We start from the raw sequence: 18,545 nt of genomic DNA on the forward strand, positions 1-18,545 counted from the left end.
AGAATTTACTTAGGAGTCAGACAGGCTCCTATGCCAATAAAATTGCATTGCACTGACCCAGAGAGGGCATCTTGCTAGTAGACAGATCAGTGGTTGGGCAGGTTCTGCTGCATTTCCTTCCACTTGCCCCAAAACATTTGCAGAAAGCAGTGTAAGAAACGTGCAGCAGGGACAAGCTGACAAATGGGCAGGGATCTGGGGGGCACTAAAGGGTACAAGAGTTGTGCCTGGCCGGTGACAGCTGGCCCTGGGGTCTCTGCTGAGTAGCAGAGGCAGGTGAATGTCCTGAGGCTAGGGAAGTGAGGTTACTCCAGGGTGACCAACTTTGCAAGCTGCCTGCCAAAACCCTCATATGGCCCAAGGTTAAGGAAGAAGAGAAAGCTCCAGCATGGGTTTACCTCATCCCCATGGGCCCCTGCTCTCCATGGGGCTGGGGAGCCACCTCTGCCAACATTCCTCTTACAGCACAGTGCTTGTGCCCGAGGTCCCCTGGCACATTTGACACACCAAATGAAAAGCAAAAATATAATTCACTAAAATGTAAAAATTACCAGTCCAACTTAATGTATTTTCATGTATATAACTGCCTGAATGATAGGCACTGTCTAGTTCTGGTTAGTAAAAAACACAGACTGAATGAAAATGTTGTATATGTGCCTGTAAATCAGCACTGTCTGAAGACACACCAGTGAATAATGTCTTTCTCCTGGAAAATAAAAAAAAAAAAATTTCTTTTCTTTCCTTATGCCTGTGTGGCACTGCCTGTGTGGCACCACCTCTGTACCTTTAGACAAATTATCAAAGATTTCCTCTTCCAAAGAGTCTCAGCTACTCCAAGAAAACACTGCTGCCCTCCAAATGCTATTGAGATACAAAATCCTCTGCCATCCCAGTCACAGATTACTTGCAGCTCCTAAAAAATGCTGATGAACTGTTCCATGGGAGCAGACACTGCAGGAGCTGCCCACAGTACAGGGCTGTAGCAGTATCTGTGGGAATGGACTGGATGAGCTGAAGGAAAACAAAAATGGAATCTAAGTCAGGTGCTGTTCAGGAGCTGAAACTCACAGGACTCAGGAGAGCTCTTCCCTCATACTCTGAGAACTTTGCATGAGCTTAATAGGTGCCTCAGCAGCATGGGACTTGAGACTGGAAAACCCATCAACCACAGGGACAGTGCCAAGTGCCCCTGACCTCTCCATTCTTCCTATGTGACTTCAGACTTGAGACTTTTGGACACCTACTTGCAGTCTGAGGTTCATTAAAAAGTTACTGGGAAGTACAGAAGGCAGCTATGGAAGTGCAGACAATGTGGTATAAATGTATATTGAGTGTGTGGCAGGTGGAATAATTGCTCTGCAGCCCTTTTTTTGGGTTGAAGCCTAATCCCTGTTCCTAGTTCTGTGGGACTGAGCTCCCTATTCCATCCCTTTTAGACTTGTGTTCTCCAACTAAAGAATAAATTCAGTTTTACTGGTTTTATTTACTGTATATGCTAACTCACTTCTGGGGAAAAGTGCTATACCAAGCATCCAAGCCCAAGGTAGTTTCATGTTTAAGCGGCTTTTGAAGAACTACTCATCCTCATGAAACAGCTGTCTCTGAAGGGCTCCTAAAGCCACAATCTGCGCAATCAGCAATAGAGATGGCAGACATGTGAAAGAAACATGACTTCTCAGCAGGATGGGCTTGCATGGTCAATCTCTGAGCAGCTGCTGTTTCCCATTCCATACACAGCCCCTCACTGATCTGCCATGAATCAGCAGAGCAATGGGAACACAGGTGAGACTAACAGGAAGAACAACAGCTCTACTGTTTCGCTTTTGCCCACATCTATCCTGAGCTGGATCCTTGTACACATGGGAAGTTGTGTCTCCAACCCAAGAGCCGTACACTGCTATAAAATCCAACCCATATGGCAAGGATACTTCTCAGCAGGAACAGGTCCTCTTTTCACTTCTCCTTAGGTAAACAGCCTTCCCTCGGGTTATGCTCTCTGCCTTATGACTGATACACTGGATTTCCACTATGTTTAAAAAAGCACATAATATAAAGGCTCTCCAGCCTTGAAAGGAGTCTTTTTCAGAAGACCTGTGCCTGAATATTGTTCAATACCATGGGATGATCATGCTCCTTTTCTCCATGTGATCTCAGAGCACTTCCACTCCCAAGCACTAAAATTTGTCTTGCTTTTGGAAAAAAAAAAAACCCTGCAAACATTCATGTGCCCAAACTGACTCTTCAACAGAAAGTGTAGGTGGCAACCCATCTCCTTCCAGCAGCAAGACTGGAACGGGAGCTCCCGTGGGCCCTCAGGCAGGCTCAGGGCAGAGGTGGGGGGCTGGCACCACCGAGCTCCCCTACCCCAGTTCCGCTATGCTGGCACTTCATCCTTGCTCTCACCCTTCAGTGTCAGCATGTTCACAAAGTCTGGTCCCACGCCCTAGACAATAAACACAAGCCCTTGCAGATGTGGAGTGTGGAATTCGTAACTGTTTGGCAGGTATTGCTGGTATTTTAATTGCTTTCTCAAATGGCCCATCTGTCTCATTCTGCCAGCACATGAGGACTGGAGCTCCACAGTTTCTTACTTTGAGTGTTTAAACAAACCTTTTGGCTTGTGACCACCTTCAGAAATAGAGATTATTAATATTTATTTATATCAAATATTTAACTAGGAAATACAGGCACGGACCAGCGCTCAGCTTGATAATGTGGTATTATACAAACACAGCAAAGCAACCTTCCATCCCTCAATCGAAGTAACAGGAAAGGCAGGAAAGAACAGCAGTGGTACAGAGCATAAAGAAAGAGCATTTCTGTGTCACAAAGATTTATTGCAAGAATTGTTGTCTATGACTTATTAAAGATTGGGGGGAAAAACGCCCATGGTGAATGAAATGATAGTTAATGTAGGGATGACTGTGCTGGGTCAGAACAGCAGCATTTCAAGTCCAGTCCAGGACTACTTCCAGAGCAGCCAACAGTAATTGCCTAATGACAGCATGAGCACAGGGGAGGCTGCTCCCCAAAATGTTTCCGCAGGATGCGGATTTGCACCTCAAAGAGTTCCTGAATCAGAGGATCAGAGGTGTTTGTGCTGAACACCCCTGCGCAGATTTTTCTTCCATGATTGCAGTTAATTGCTTTCTGAACTGCTTCCTGACATCCTGTAGCAGTAACTTCCAAGATCTGTTTTGTGTGAAGAGGTACCTTCTTTCAAACCTGCCACCTCATCGTTTCATTTGACGATCACTCTTCTCCCCCAGCTGTTATGCTAAGCATTTCAGTAAATACCTCTCCTTGAATCTAGTGGCAACTAAAACAAGAGAATAAACTTCCTATTTAGAGAATTCAGCTGTATGAAATCATATACATACATCTATAAAGATTATATAAAATATTTGAAAGAGATCTTCCCCAGCAGAAAATGTATATTCTTTATTATCTTACCAAGGTCTCAGAAAAAAGGCAAAAAAGCCCCCAAAAACAAACAAACAAAAAACCCCAAAACAAACACAGACAAAAAAAACCCCAACCCCAAATCCAAACCGAGTGATCCTACAGCAGATACCTTATCTGAGGGTAACAAAGGACTATGTGCAAGTAGTAGGGTGAGAACAGGTGCAATTTCCCAGTGCAGACCAAGAACATGTGTTGGGAGCATTTCTACAAAACAAGCACAGCTCAACCAAGTAGGAACACATCTTTGAAGGGGTCCAGTGCACTTACAGCCCTTGCAGACTTCAGTCTAGTCAGGAACTTGGTATATTTTTAACATTTTCCTTATCACGCGTTTTTAAAAAAGGCACACATCTTCAAAATGGAGACTATTTGCTTTCATTCTGCGTCATGTCAGTTTTCACAGTTCTGCTCTCCTCACCTCCTGGTGATGCATCCCCATCTTCCCCAGCCGGAAAGGGGATAAAAAAAAAATCCCACCTTAGGTTTCTCCATGTTTGAGTTTGAGTTGATGCATTCATCATGTGTGTGTGTGTGTAGAGGGTGGGGATCCCCGAGCTGTGAGCAGGGCAGGCCTGTGTCTTCCCAGCAGCATCTTACCCAGAAAGGGCCTGGCGCTGTGCTATCTCTGCAGCCTTCTCCCGTGGCACCACGGCTCAGACTAATGCAGGAGAGATGAAGAGCTCGGGCCAAGGCGATAAGCTTTATCGGCCCGCTTCCTTCATCGGGAACAGGCAGTCTCAGCTCTCAAACAGATGCTGTTTTAAAAGCACACGCACGACACGGCTGCCAGGACAGCTCTGGGTTTTTCACGATGGCGTGGCACCGGCTCCCCTCGGTTTCTGCAGAGGGAGGTGAAGCGCACGCTTTGAAGAGAGGAGAGAAGTAAGACCTGCAGGAGGAGTCAGCGAGTCCTTGAGGGAGGAGGACGAGCTGACAGAGCCAGGCACCGAGCGCCCCGGGGGTGCCACACCCTGCCCCGGGGCTTCTCCCGCGGGCCGGGACCGCGCCCAGTGGCTCGGGGCGTGGGTGAGCCGCGACGAGACGAGGGGAAGGGAGAAGAGGAGAGGTGCGGGGGGTGGCGGCGAGGCCGGGGGCGGCGGTCCCCACGCTCCGCCACACCTGGGCCTGGCGGGCGGCGCCGCCATTTATAGCGCGCTATTCGGGGCGCGCGGGGCCATTGGGCGCCGCCGTGTGACGGCACCGCCGCGCCCGGGGCAAAGTCCCGCCGCGCCCGCCCGGGCTCTGCCCGGCCTCTGCCCGCATGGCCGGGCACCGGGGCGGAGCGGAGCGGGGGGGGCTGCTCCGAGCCGCCCCCTGCCCCAGCCCCAGCCCCTGCACCGCCTCCGGGCGCTGCCGCTGCTCGCTCGGGATGCGCGGCTGGGGGAGCGGCTGCTGGGCAGGGGAGCAGCGCCCCAGGGTGGGATTGGCAGGAGCGTGCAGGAGGAGTGCCAGAAGCGTGTTTCGAGATGTCCATCCTTAGCCAGACCTGCAGAGCGGGAGAACGCCGGCAGTCACTTGTCCCTGTCTCTGAGGCAGCTGGGGTCAGGTGTGAGCCCGATGGGAGGGAGGTGCGAGGGAGCAGTGATAGCAGCCTTAGGTGCGGGTCTAACTGTGAAAGTGAGCTGTGGCACCTTGGTACCCCTGACACCAGCAAAAGGAACGTGCAGGGAGCAGCCAGGTTGTGTCCATCTGCAGGTATACAAGCTACCTTCGCAGAATCAACTAGGTTGGACCTAGTTGGACCTCTGAGATCATTGAGCACAGCTTATTGACCAAACACCGCCTTCTCAACTAGACCATGATCCTAAGTGTCACACCCAGTCTTAAACACCTCCAGGGATGGTGACTCCACCAACCTCCCTGGGCAGCCCGTTCCAATGTCTGATCACCCCTTCTCTGATGAAATTCCTCTTAATGTCCATCCTAAACCTCCTCTGGCACAGTTTAAGACTATGTCCTCTTGTCCTGTCATCAGGGTGTGAGAGAAGAGATCAACCCTCACCTGGCTACAACCTCCTTTCAGGAAATCATAGAGAGTGATAAGGACTCCCCTGAGCCTCATCTTCTCCAGGCTAAACAACCCCGGCTCCCTCAGCCATTTATCATAGGACTTGTGTTGCAGACCCCTCACCAGCTTTATTGCCCTTTTTTGGACCTTAAAATAGCTTAATTCAGCTTTGCTGATTTGGGGCTCTAGATAGGAGCATACTCACATCCCCAGTCTTCAATGACAGGATGGCACAGAGCTGACGGCTCAAGTCACTGTAGAATTTTTTGGTTTTTATTTTTTGCATATAGCATGAGCTTATTCTGCATATAGCTTTGTAAGTATTTAACAAATGGGCTAAATGTTACCAGGACTCAGTGCCATTCAAAAGTAGCTTCCAGAACACCTTGCCCATAAACACCTTTCCTCCTCCATTTATAGAGACAGTGTGTGATGATGGATGGGATACACGTTTTTTTGGCAGCTTCAGTCCCTCAAAACTCCAGTAGGCCCTGTGGATACATTGGTGCACACGTGAGAGGAGAGTCAGAAAACTCCCCCAGGAAAGGTGAGAGAGCAGACTGCTATTTCATGTGGTCAAAGAGCTCCACAGTAAGCAGTGTCAAGATCTAATTGCCCAGTATTGTTACATGAGCGTGGAAGTTTCTCCAGTCCACTCGACTGTTCAGCTAAGACAGTGCTTCAAGAAAGGTACGATTATTGGCTTATTGGCTTGGCAAATGTAGCATGGGATGGAAAAGGCTGTGCAAATTGCTTTCCTTAAGTCTTACAGGAGCTATCATCCCTGAAGTTCTTGGATGCAACTCTCAGAAGAATGTAGAAATCAAGCCACATGGAGCTGGGTGTCCAAAATCCCGTTTTCTACAATCAGTAGAAAAAAAATGTTCCCAGCATCTTCTGGGAGCAATACAGTTTGGAAAAGCAACAACGTATTGGCATAGTCCTGAAATAGTCATTTGTGTAAGCCCTTCATCGCCCACAGGATTTTGTCTGCGCAGGCAAGGTCTGTGTTAATCTGGAACCTGAGCCAAAAGACTCAGTTTCTGCCAGGTCATAGGTCTATCACACGCTAAGCACACAGTCAGGGAATGACATTTTACATGTCTTGTCTGCTAGCAGCTGTAGTAAATAATCAATTAGTTGCACTTTGAACAATTTAGTTCACACCTTTTCCTGACTTAGACTACATTTCTGGCAAGTAGAGTGCAATACATAAGCTTCGCAGAAGCTGTTTCTGTTTGTCCATGTCCTATTGTAGGGTTTCAGAACCCACTTATGTTATGACTTTAAAGTTATTCCCAGGAGTGCTGAATTGTTTAAACTAAAGATTATGCTACTGTTTGCCTGGCAGTGCTTTATAATGTCTAAAGGACAATCCTGGCTATGTCTTTTGTCCATATATTTAAAAGTGTATCATGCTTGTGCAGGCACAAATTGTGCTTGTTCTACATCTGAAGCACTGTTGAAAGAAAGAGAAATGCATTCCTCCCAACAGCTGCTGCTCAGTAATCCATTAAAAGAAAACCTACTCCCCAAAAAGCTGTTCACTCAGGAATTAACATGTACCATTCTATAAGTGTTCCCAAGCTGCCACATCGGGACCACTGCCGAGCCATATAGTACAGCGTACTATAAAATTGTACACATTTCACAAATCTGGGCACTTCTACCACTGTTGATCATATCTAGAAAATGAAATTGGGGAATTTCTGATGCTCACATTCAGAGCTTGATTACAAGTCCATTGTAGCCTATGAGAGTCTTTTCAAGGAATTTCATTGTGCTTGAGGACATGCCCTCAGCACATAAAATTAATGGAATCTTTTACAGAGCCCACTGATAAGTTGTCTTCACTGGGAAAAAAGTTTAGAAGGGAGCAGAAAGTTAAGTTTCCAGGTTTAGTATAGATCTACCTCATATCTGGTTACTCTGCCCTTGTCCCTGTGTCTTCAGTTGTTTTATCAAAACAAAAATAAAACTAGATTTCAGTTTTATAGTAGTCTTTTAAAGACACTTTACAATGATTGGAAAGTCAAGGTTCACTGGCATCACAATTTCAGTATTGTTCCTCAAGGAGCTGTTTTGGAAAGATCCACACTTCCCAAATGCTTCATTTTAACAAAGTTTAAGAAGAAATTCAAGATTGTGTTATCAACTTATAAATCCATCTGTCAACTAAGATCTAACAAAACCTTATGTTTGGATGCAAAGATTTTATTGCCTTTGAACTAACAGTATCAACTTCCTGATAAGCGGAGCATTTCTGCTAATATTTGGAGAATAAACCTTGACTGCTGGGCTTATCCCCTATCATTGAGGCAAGGGGAAGGATTCTCTAAACTCACATTGACTTAACTGGGAATTAAACCAGAACCTGTGCCAAAAGTAAAATGCAAATAGTTCTGCGACATTAAAATAGGGAAACTGCATTATTAGTGGAGATGTTGATTTCTGTGGGTTTTATCACATGTTTTAAATGTAGTAATTGTAAGTTACTGGGACAACCCAGTTTTGCCACCACCACAAATCAAAGGCGTTATCAGGGAACGTCACTGAGGTTTTGTGTTCACTGAATCTCGTCTCCTGTGGGGGGAAAGGCTGAGTAGTGCTTAATGATTAGATAGATCCAGTTTCTGCCTTGCCAGTGCCTTGGTCAGCAGTGTAGTGTGCAGCACAGAGTTTTCTAAGACTTCAGAATGACAAAGAACTGTAACCAATAAGGAACGGCATGTGATGGAGGGAAATTTGGAAATTATGTTGTAGTCATGAAAGAAGCTAATTTTATATTACAGTTGTTAACACAACATTATGATCAATTGCATGAAGTCAGATTCTACTTGCCTCATTAATAAACAATTTTCGAATGCACAGGGAGGGGCAGACTGAGGAGTGCCTTTGCATTCAGAAGGCTCTTTTAAAAGGCTAATGTAAAGGGGTGCTTAAATAAAATTAATTTGCCACATGCAAAAGATTTCTTACTAGACTGACCAAATTCTTGTCAGCCTAATGAGAGGCCATATGTTTGCAAAGCCAGTCTTGTTGCAAATCTTGCTGCACAGGAACAAAAATCGCAACTTTTGTCATGAAAAGGTGAGCTCAAGCATTCAGGGGAACAGTGCACCATTTTGCAGAATGGAACACGAGGTCATTTTGGGTGCATGCTCATTAAGGAAAGGAATTGCATTGGAATGTAGGAGGGTTGAGAGTAAGAATTTGAAGCTCCTGTGTCTGCAAGAAAACAGGGCAGTATGTATGCCACAGTGACTTCTGATGTACAGACACTATACTGAAATTCTAAAAATGTTAAGGATGTAAATTAGCTGTACTGAAGAAAACAGTCACTACAAGTTGTCCATGAGCTCTCCCTGAACCCATTAGACAACTGTTATCCTTGAGCATGTACAGGAATGCCTGCTGGGCCCAGGCTTTACTCAGGCTCCAGTTCAGCAAGGCTTTTAAAGGACATGCATGGGGTTAAACAAGTCTTGTAATTTCACTGAATCCTGGAGAATGCCAGCAAGGCTGAGGTCAGTAGCCTCATAATGAGGTACAACCTGCCTTGCCACTGGGTCCCAGAGACATTTAGATATGCACATTGAGGCACGGAGGATCCTGCAGATCCCAGTCTCTGTGTGGGTCAATTCCATTCTCAGCTCAGCAGTGAAGCTGCACTGTGAGAAACAGTGTTACATCTGTCAAGGAGGAAACAATTGAATATGACATTTGAAACCTGAACTGTGATTTGAGGGATCAAGAACAGAGGAATCTAGGTCTGCTTCTCATACAGAGGTAGTTGTAACAGGACAATACAGGGTTTGTAGAATTATTTATTTATTAATACTTCTAACTTTGAAGAGCATTTCAAGGCATTTGTAAGAAAGCACCCTGATACTGGGAAGTAATGATTGTCCCTTGGGCTTCCTTTCTCACTCTTTCAGTGTAAGTACTAATCCTGGGCCTGACCCTAAAAAAGTGAAATCCATGAGTGTTTGGGGTAAGACCAGGGCCTCTCCAATGCTATATTCAAGCTGCACAGAGCAGAAGTGCTGTGGAACTAGCACAAACATTGAATCTTAAACAGCTGTGGTAATTTTCACTTCCTCCGTCTTTTTAATTAGTAACATTGATTTATTTTTACAGTGTTGCAGGCTGGTAACAGTGTAGTTTGGGACTGGACCAAAAGTGCTTGTTTTTCTCTAAAGTCTTATGTTTGCTCACCCGAATGTGCCACTGCTCCCACAGAAATGCAGCACTCAATGCAACTCAAGTGTTTACACAACACTGTTGTAAAGCAGGCTGTAAATTACTTCCTTTATGGATAGATCTGTGGGTACATTCTGCTCACTGCTGTATTAACTGAATATTAATGATTAATGAAAAAAATACATGAAGAATAGTTAAACCAACTTGTTATACTTTTAGGATAATATAAAGTTTACTGACTGTTGTAGCAGGCCCTTTGCATCCTGCATGTACTGCCCTGTACACGTGCTCCAGTGAAGGGCCTGACACAACCCACAGCACCCTGTTTCTAGCCCAGAACACCTGGAGCCAGCCTGAGACTCTTTACATTACATATCAGATTAAAAGGAATCTATTATTCTATAGAATTTCTCTTCTGTCTCTGTCTGGGACAACCAACAGGCATAGACATATAATTGGAGCTTGAAAACAAGCAACTGTACTGACCAGGACCATTTCAATTTTCCCTGATTTCCTCAGATTTTTATAATTGCTGAACAACTAATTTGTTCCATTCACATCATCTCAAGCTTTCTAAGAAACATAGAACTCACCTCTTCCACCTCTACTCATGTTTAAACAAGATTGCACAAGAAATCGGGTAACAGCACTATGGCTAAAAGTAGCAGAATCAGGCTGGTAAGATCTGTTTCCAGATGACTGGCACACACATGGAGCCTTAATCTGGTGTTTGATAAAGCCCATAACAGCTGGATTGCTGTGATCCTATGGCTAGATTGACAGAATCAGCCTGATTCTGACCTCACACAAGTGCATAATAATTTGTCCCTGTGTGCTTAATGCAGGTCTTTGGATTATACTTAAACCATGAACACAGTTCAAGGCTATCATTTCACATTAACAAGGGTTGTCTGAGAGGCTAATCTGAAGTAACCAATTAAGAATTACCGTGGCAGCCTTTCTTAGTGAAGTCATGGAATTTTCTCCACTAAACCTCTCGGTTACAGGCCTGGTCCCACTGTCTTGACTCTGGGAGACTTTGACAGGATTGCAAGCTTGAGTCCTGTGGCAAGGGGCTCACTTAAAATCATCACTAGCTTGCACTGAAACAATCTCCAGCTTTCATTCTCTTCTCTACAAGCAGGGTTTCACTGCAGCTGAGTTTACCATAAAAGGATTACGCAGAATTAATTACTGTGTCTAAAATTATTCAATTACCTTTTTCCTAATATTTTCCTGATATTCTGAGATAGCTTACAGGATGTAAGTTTGAATCCATCTGGGTACTGGATACATTGCATTTCTTCTCAAGGGAGAAATAAGAGTTACCAGAAGAACAAGAAAATAACTTAAATCCACATTTAAATCTCGTAATGTACTTCTTGGTGTGACTTTTACTGCTTGGATGTTTTTAAGGACAGTCACTACAAAACAAATCTTTTAATCCCATGTAGTTTCTGCAATTGTTTTCCCATACAATAGCAATTTAAACAAAGTTGTTTTGACTGAAGTTAAAAAATTCAGTTGCAGAGATTTACAGCCACAGTAAGAATCAATGGTTAGAGATTTTAGAGCCAGCAGAAATTATTTTGATTATCTGCCTTGTCTAACATGAAACTCAGGTTGTCAGTCAGGAATTCCAGTAACTTTTGTTTAGGACTTTGTTTGAGTTAGATTGTCCGGCTGAAATTTAACACCTGCAAAAGCAAACAAACCTTTTTTTTTTTTTAAGTTCTTATTTAAGCCATTATTTACTCACCACTGATGTGTGGTGGCATTTGAAACACAATATTTAATTGCTACTTGAAGCACACAAAAAGAGAACGTTTTAAATACTACACATTGGAAACCATAGGGAAAATGGCAGCCACAATTTTACTTGAAGCAGCACCACTATTTCAAATGTCCTTAGCACTGCACTAACTATATTGCATGCTGCATTTTAACGCAATTTCTGTAAAGCGGGGTTGGGTTTTTTGCTTTAACATTCCTTTTATTTTTTTTGAACTAAGGGTGCAGGCTGAACTCTGAGACAAGAAAGAACATTGTGCAATACTCTGCTGTTATCTAAAGAATATTGTTTCTTATCTCCCTGGATTTGTACAGCACAGCATGGCTAAACTTTAGTGATGAGTGAGCAGTTATTTCAGGCAACAGGGGTGGAGGGCATTGAGAGGAATGCAGGGAAGAAGTACATTTAGATATCTGGAAAGACAATACATTAGAAAATTATTCCTTGCTGTTAGATTGCTTGCTTGTGGGATCAGGAGAGTTCCCATAACTTCAAACACAAACGGGAAAAATAGTGTGTTGTCAGAGATGATTGCACTGGGAGAGAAATAAAGCATGTGAAGTGCTTTTGTTAGTCCTGTCCACGTGACTTTCTGGGAGCACCTTAGGTGCAGTTCTCCAGGTGGTGCCTGAACCCTCCCAGGCACATTTTCTCTACGGATAGTCCCCACCTGTGAGACCAGTGTCTTGCTTTGCCAGTGTGTCCAGCTGTTACTCCACCCTGTGAATCAGCTGTACATGCACACCCTGTTTTGCTGTCATCTCTAAGGCACTTTTGGTGTTTTTCTGCCTCACCATGTCAGACAGGTAAAGGGAAACCAGGCCAGTGGCCAGGATTCTCAGTTCTCCCATCTGTGCTGCTGTCCTGCCTGGCAGAGCAGCCATGCAGGGCTGAGCAGGGAAACCACCCTGCAGGTCTGGACTGCCATGTAGACATGGAGACAGCTGAGCCCTTCTTGCAGGCTTTCGCAAACAGGGCTCAAAGACCACATTCCCAATGAGTGGCAGGCATTGCCACTTGCATCCCTAGAGCCAGAGCACTCAGACACTCTGAAGTGAATCTGTCGTGGGCACTTCAAGATGCTGGGTCAGCAACAGGCCATGGTACTGGCACAGCCCTTACTGTGACAGCAGCCTGAGTGCTCACAGCCGTGGCCCCATATCAGAACGCTGCAAAAGAAGGCCATAGCTTGATGCTGTACTTCCCCCTCCCTCTACATCTGCCACAGCAGGCAGAACACAACCAGGGAGAGCAACAAAGAGCAGTCCACTTTCTCACAGGAAAATGCTGCATGTATCAGCGTAGCATGCCTTAGGGACAATATGGTTCACCCCGGAGTACAGGGACGGGGTGTTCCCAGCTCTTGTGCTCCTGGTCTCACTCAGAAACAAACTGGGCCTGGCTCTGGAGATGATCCAAGGTACAACTATGAAGATTTCTAATGGATATATGTTTGTACTAAATTACCCAAAACAAAGTCCGTAAGGCCAAAAAGCAAGGTCCATAAGGCCAAATGGCATGGGTAGGAAAACCAGACAAACTTCTTGGATACAGAAACTCTACTTCATTTCTGATTGCTGCAACAATGTTTTTACCATTCCAAGATAATTAAACATACTGAATAATTAGCTCATGAAACACCATCTCTGGAGTCTCCCAGTCCTCATGCTCAACTGATACCAGGTGAAGGAACACAACACCCTACCTCTGAAGTCCAGCAGTACCTCACCCTTCTCCTCCCACACTGGAAGTGCTTGAAGGTGAAAACAGAGCAGTGGACCAATGAATCTGGCTCCAAATGTGTTGCTGGAGAATGCTGAGCCATCACACAAATGAAACCATAGCACAGAAGGTGTTCATAAGGTTACATATGACAGATTTTCCCCTCTCTCATCTTGACATTTCTCTTTTATTAAAAGAGACCAAAGAATTCATCACACCACCTGTAAAAGATAACCAGCTTATAAAATATAGGAACTGCTGAGCTGTGTTCTTAGGAGCAAGTCAATTCTGTGTGAAATCCTGGTTGCATCTGAGGCAGCACATCAACTTTATTCTGAGGGCTTGAGTGCTACTCAGTTAATAGCAAGGTCCTGAGTTACCTCCTGCGAACAGTTGAAATTCACCCAGTATTTTAAAGGAGGCATACTGATATTTTCCAAAGTGTTTTGGTGAGTTGCTAGCCAACATGCTACAAGACTTGTTTATCTTTTGTGTCATGCGTCAGAGGTAATTACTTCACAAGGGTAGGTGTGTCATTGGGAAGCACTGAAAACTCCCTTTGTTTCAGGTTACCTGCATGCCTCAGTGTGGCAGGTGAACAGTAATCAACCTGATCCCCTTCTCCTCCAGCAAGGCCTCACAGAAGTTATTTGGTTTGGTAGTCTCTTTGTTTCTGAGTTACTGCCTTTAAGGCAGCTGGGGCTGATTAGATAAGGTGACTGTGTATCTGCAGCCTTGACATAAAATGGATTTAGTTTGCCCTCAGTGTTTAGCAGGGTGGTTGAAAACCAATTAAGGATATATGTAGCCATTTGTAAATTGTATATGAGCTGTTTGCTATGAAACACAAATATTTTTTGTCATGAATGAAAATTTAATTGAGGTACAGTTCCAGGTAAGCCCTTGCAAACTATCAGAGTTAAAATTTAGGTCTGGTGAAAGTAGGCAGCGTTCTACTTTGTTTAGAAATGTCACCCTGCTTGTACCTCCCTTGTACTTGGTGTTACGTCTTCATCAGTGCCCGCCTGTTTTCAGCATTACTGTTATCACAGAGCAAACAGAGGATTTCCCAAGAGACAGGTGGATACTGGTACTTCAGACTCCGGCTGGGTGTCTTACTCATGATCCACTAAGGGCAAAACTACTCTCCTTTATCTGTGTCAGGAATCTCCATGAGTATATTCTCTCCTTATTCAGCGCTGAGAGCTCCCTGTGCAGCCTGCACTGCTGTTGGAAAGCTGCGGTCTGAGGGGAGAACAAACAACTTCATCTCCTAATGGCACTTGGAAATGTTCATGTCTGCAGCAGATGCAAGTGATGCAGAGTAGGAGAGATAATGTATGGGCCAGTAATATACTGCATCCTCTATATTATATATTTTTTCTTTCTTTTGCTATTAGATACATTCTTTGAGGTTAACTGATCTTACACTACAAAATAAACCTGATCTCTAATGTTCAAAGCGGGAGAGCCTTGTTGCATAGAGTACTTAAATCAGGCTAGGCAAAATATGAGAAGATATCTGAAAGAGCTAGTCCTGAATGGCAAAATAGGCTACAGTGATATCTGGGACTTCTGAACTCCTACCTAGTAACCTCTGCATCAAGGAATTTTTTCTGTTTCAGTTAGAGAAAAATACAAGAAAATGGTCCGGCACCGAACTGCACAGTAATGCCCAGCTTATATTACTGACTTAGCCAAGAGCCATGCTAGAGGTTTTATTTTGGCTGAGTATTTAACTGTGAATTGCCTTATAGATAATGCAGCTTCTGAAATTGGGTGAGAAATGCAAGTACTGGTCAATGCAAATAGCTTTCAAAGCTTACACTGAAAGAGCACTTGGCTCTGGAGAGAACTGATCAGGGGGTAGAACCACTGCCATTTGGTCTTGAGACTGGGGTTTAAAGCCTTTCTAATGTTACACACTGGATTTGAGAATCACCAGGTGAAACTCAAGAGCTTAGTTTATGCTGAAAGTCAAACAATGTGAACTTAAAACTGATCTTAATAAGGTGTGAGTCAGTATCATATCACAGGAAAAGAAAAGGTACCCTGTCTATTAATTGTACATTAAACTTTGTGCCCTTAGCCCTGAAATTCTGAGTTTGGGCACCCTTAGTTAAATTGAAATAGGTTGTTACCTGTCGTTTTGTACTCTTACAGCCTCATTCCCACAGTCAGAGCAACACAAATGTCAGCAATATATGTAATTATAAAACAACTTGTAATAGAAAAAACAACTGTACATAGACTATGAACTATTTTTCCCTCTATCAACCAGTGGGCATTTGTTTTGTCTCCACCTTCCTTACCACTCTTATCTGCTCTAAACACAGATCTGTGCTCTGTCTACAAGCACATGAACTAAGTTAGCTAATGTTATTTGACATGCAGTTTTTGTCAGCACCATCTTAACACATCTCTACTTTGATGTTAAAAAGCAAAACCAACCAGATGAAAAAAAACCAAAACAACAAAAACCACCACCAGAAAAAAAAAAAAAACCAACAGAAAAAAAAGCCACTAAAAGAGCTGGTCCCATAGAAAGTGCTTGGATGTGCAGGGGGTATTTGCACTATATGGCACTCAGCTCTGCTTTTAATCAGATTTCAAATAGAAAGCACAAAGGAAGATATCAAGGTGAAATAGAGATTACTTAACCAGGGGAACTCCCTTCCTCTTTCCTTTCTTATCATAAGCATTAAGATCATAATTTCATTTTAAGACGTAAAAGCTGTGTTGGCCCTAGTTCCCATTTGCTCTGAGCCTTGGACAAACATCACTGGATTTACACATGTGGTATAATCTCTACAAATCCAGTATGTCATGAACTTCATTCGTCATTTCACACATTTTTAAACAATGGTTTGTGACATGATTGTTCTCATTCAATAGATTCAGAAAACTCTCAGTGCTTTTTCTATTTGTTTATTTGTTGGTGAATCAATAATTCATTGTGGATTTCAGTTACAAAGATTATTGCCAGAGACTTTCTTTCCCTGGTCACATTCATGTTTAAACCTGCCTTTACTTTGAGTAGTTTTTTATCTGCATTTTACCTACCACTAAGTCTTGCCTTCCCCATCCATTGTAAATAATTTCTCAGTCTCAGTGTACACAAAAAGTAAATGCCAAATTATGTTTTATTTCAGTTGAAAAGAAGATTTTATTGCACACTGCATCACTCCCTGTGAAAGTTTGCTTTCGAAGAAAAATGTGTCACTAGAGAGGTTATTAAGACAATTCTCATGGGAACTGAAAGCCAACTGTGTTTAGGACTTCTCAAAGCTTGTTGAGAAGAAACAATCTTCCTTTAAGCTTTTCTCTCCTCTTATGATGAGTAAGAGCAAACCAGATAAAAGCCTGAAGTCTTGTCTGACTATTTTTCTTTCTGACAACATTTTAAAATAATCCTTCGTAAACTTCATCATATATACTTTTCTTCATAATCTACCATGTCCTCATAGGGCTTCATGATGGTCAATCAAAGAGGCAAATAATCCCAAGGACTACTTGGGGGTGCTGCCGGAAGAGAAAATGATAGCAAAGATAAGGATCTCCCAGCATGTAACCATTGGAATATTGAATGAGTTTTATTTCCAGGCTTGAATGTGCCTAACCTCTTGTTGGTGCAGGGAAAAAAAACCCAATCTGTGCTTAATGGAAAAAAAAAAAGCAAAACAATGAACAACTGAACCTGGCAACAGCAGCTTTTCATGTAGGAGCAGCAAACAACTGAGCTTGGCAGCAGCTTCTCGTAGGAACAAGTGAAAATGAGGCACAAGCCTTGCGCTCTTTTATGCCATTTATTCCCTCCATAAGAAACCCAGAGAACGTCTCAAGAGGCTTTGCCAATAGATGCTGGTCCACTGTGACCTCAATCTGTCAGGTTTTCAGTAAGCTCAGTGTGGGTAGTGGGGAAGTAGCTCTCAGTGGAGACAGAACTACAGCTCACCAGGTCCTCAGTTACTCTTTCTGAAGTCTGACATTTCAGAAATTATAACGACAAAATTTTAGAACAATCAATGTGTAATAAACTTCTTATTCAGTTATGCACAGTAAAAAATAAACTATTGTCAATAATACCATATGATTCTTTTTCATTTTACAGCTCTTCCAGTTGACAAAGAAAATCAAAGACTTTGACTGTCCTACATGACAGCAAATCTTAAATCTATACAGCACGTCTCAGAATGTGGTGTCCTTTCCATTAACTGCTCTAATGAATGTCCTTTCTGTCAGCTGCTATACTAAATGCATAGTCTATGAGCTGTCAAGAGGACAGTTAGCTACTGTAGATTTTTGTTAATAAAAAATCTGCAAACAAGCCAGCAGAGATGCTGCAAAACTCTTCCAGCTATGCCTTGCTTAACCTGGATGAAGCTTTCTATTCAGAGAAGCAGGAAGTTTGGGTCTGTCTGTTCTTGAGACTATTGATTCTGCATGAGTAACCAAGAAGGATGGATTTAGGACACAAGATTCCATGTTTCCCAGTTCCAGGATGATCTGGCTTAGGAAGTTTTATGCTGACAAAAAATTGGCTGGCACGAAGCCTTGTTAAGCAGAAGCCACTTTATAGCTTTAGGACTTGCTTGAGCAAACCCAGGCAAGTACTTGGAATTCATAAATGATCCACATCAACTTTAAATATTATTACGGCTTAAAGTATAACAGGAAAATCAAATGGGTCTTCCATCTATGTCAGGGAAGGCAGGCTGGATGAGGATGACACAGTTTGGTTAGGGGTCAGTAAGTCACAGGAACTGTAACAGGGAAGAAGAGAGAAACTAGGTTCTGCTACTGACCTGCTGAGCAATCAAGATTCTTTCATCACCTCCTCTGCCTTATTAATTCCTGTAAATGGTTGGTAATGCTATCCTCTTAATAAAGCAGGTTAAGAGTAAGTGCTGGATCAGAGCAGATCTTAATCCTGTGACTTAAAGGCTTCATTTTGATTTGGGTCTTATGCTTAATTGTGAGGTCTCACTGAAAATGGGTGGCCATAAAAGCTCTCTCTTGCGTTGCTATTTCCTAAATCTAGAAGTAACCAAGTTCCATAGAGTTTTCATGTGGAATTTTCCCCAGATTGTATATTTGTATCTGTTTTTTCTACATTCGTCCTTCTACAGTCCCAGGATGTCTTGATGTGGGCTGATATTTTTTTTTGTGCCCCCTTTCATGCCTTCTCCAATATTCCCTCACACACACTCCAAAGGGGATCCACTCTCTAAGCATTCTTGGACAATGCTTATTGGTCTTATACATGGTGTCCATACTCTCAAAATTCAATATACTGATTTTCAGGGCACTCTCAGGAAATCCAGAGAACTGAGGGCTTTTACCCCAACTCTGGAG

The sequence above is a fragment of the Pseudopodoces humilis genome, chromosome 3, assembly GCF_049639895.1.
Source record: "Pseudopodoces humilis isolate 2021_Gansu_Grassland_sample_001 chromosome 3, ASM4963989v1, whole genome shotgun sequence".
Taxonomy (NCBI): domain Eukaryota; kingdom Metazoa; phylum Chordata; class Aves; order Passeriformes; family Paridae; genus Pseudopodoces; species Pseudopodoces humilis.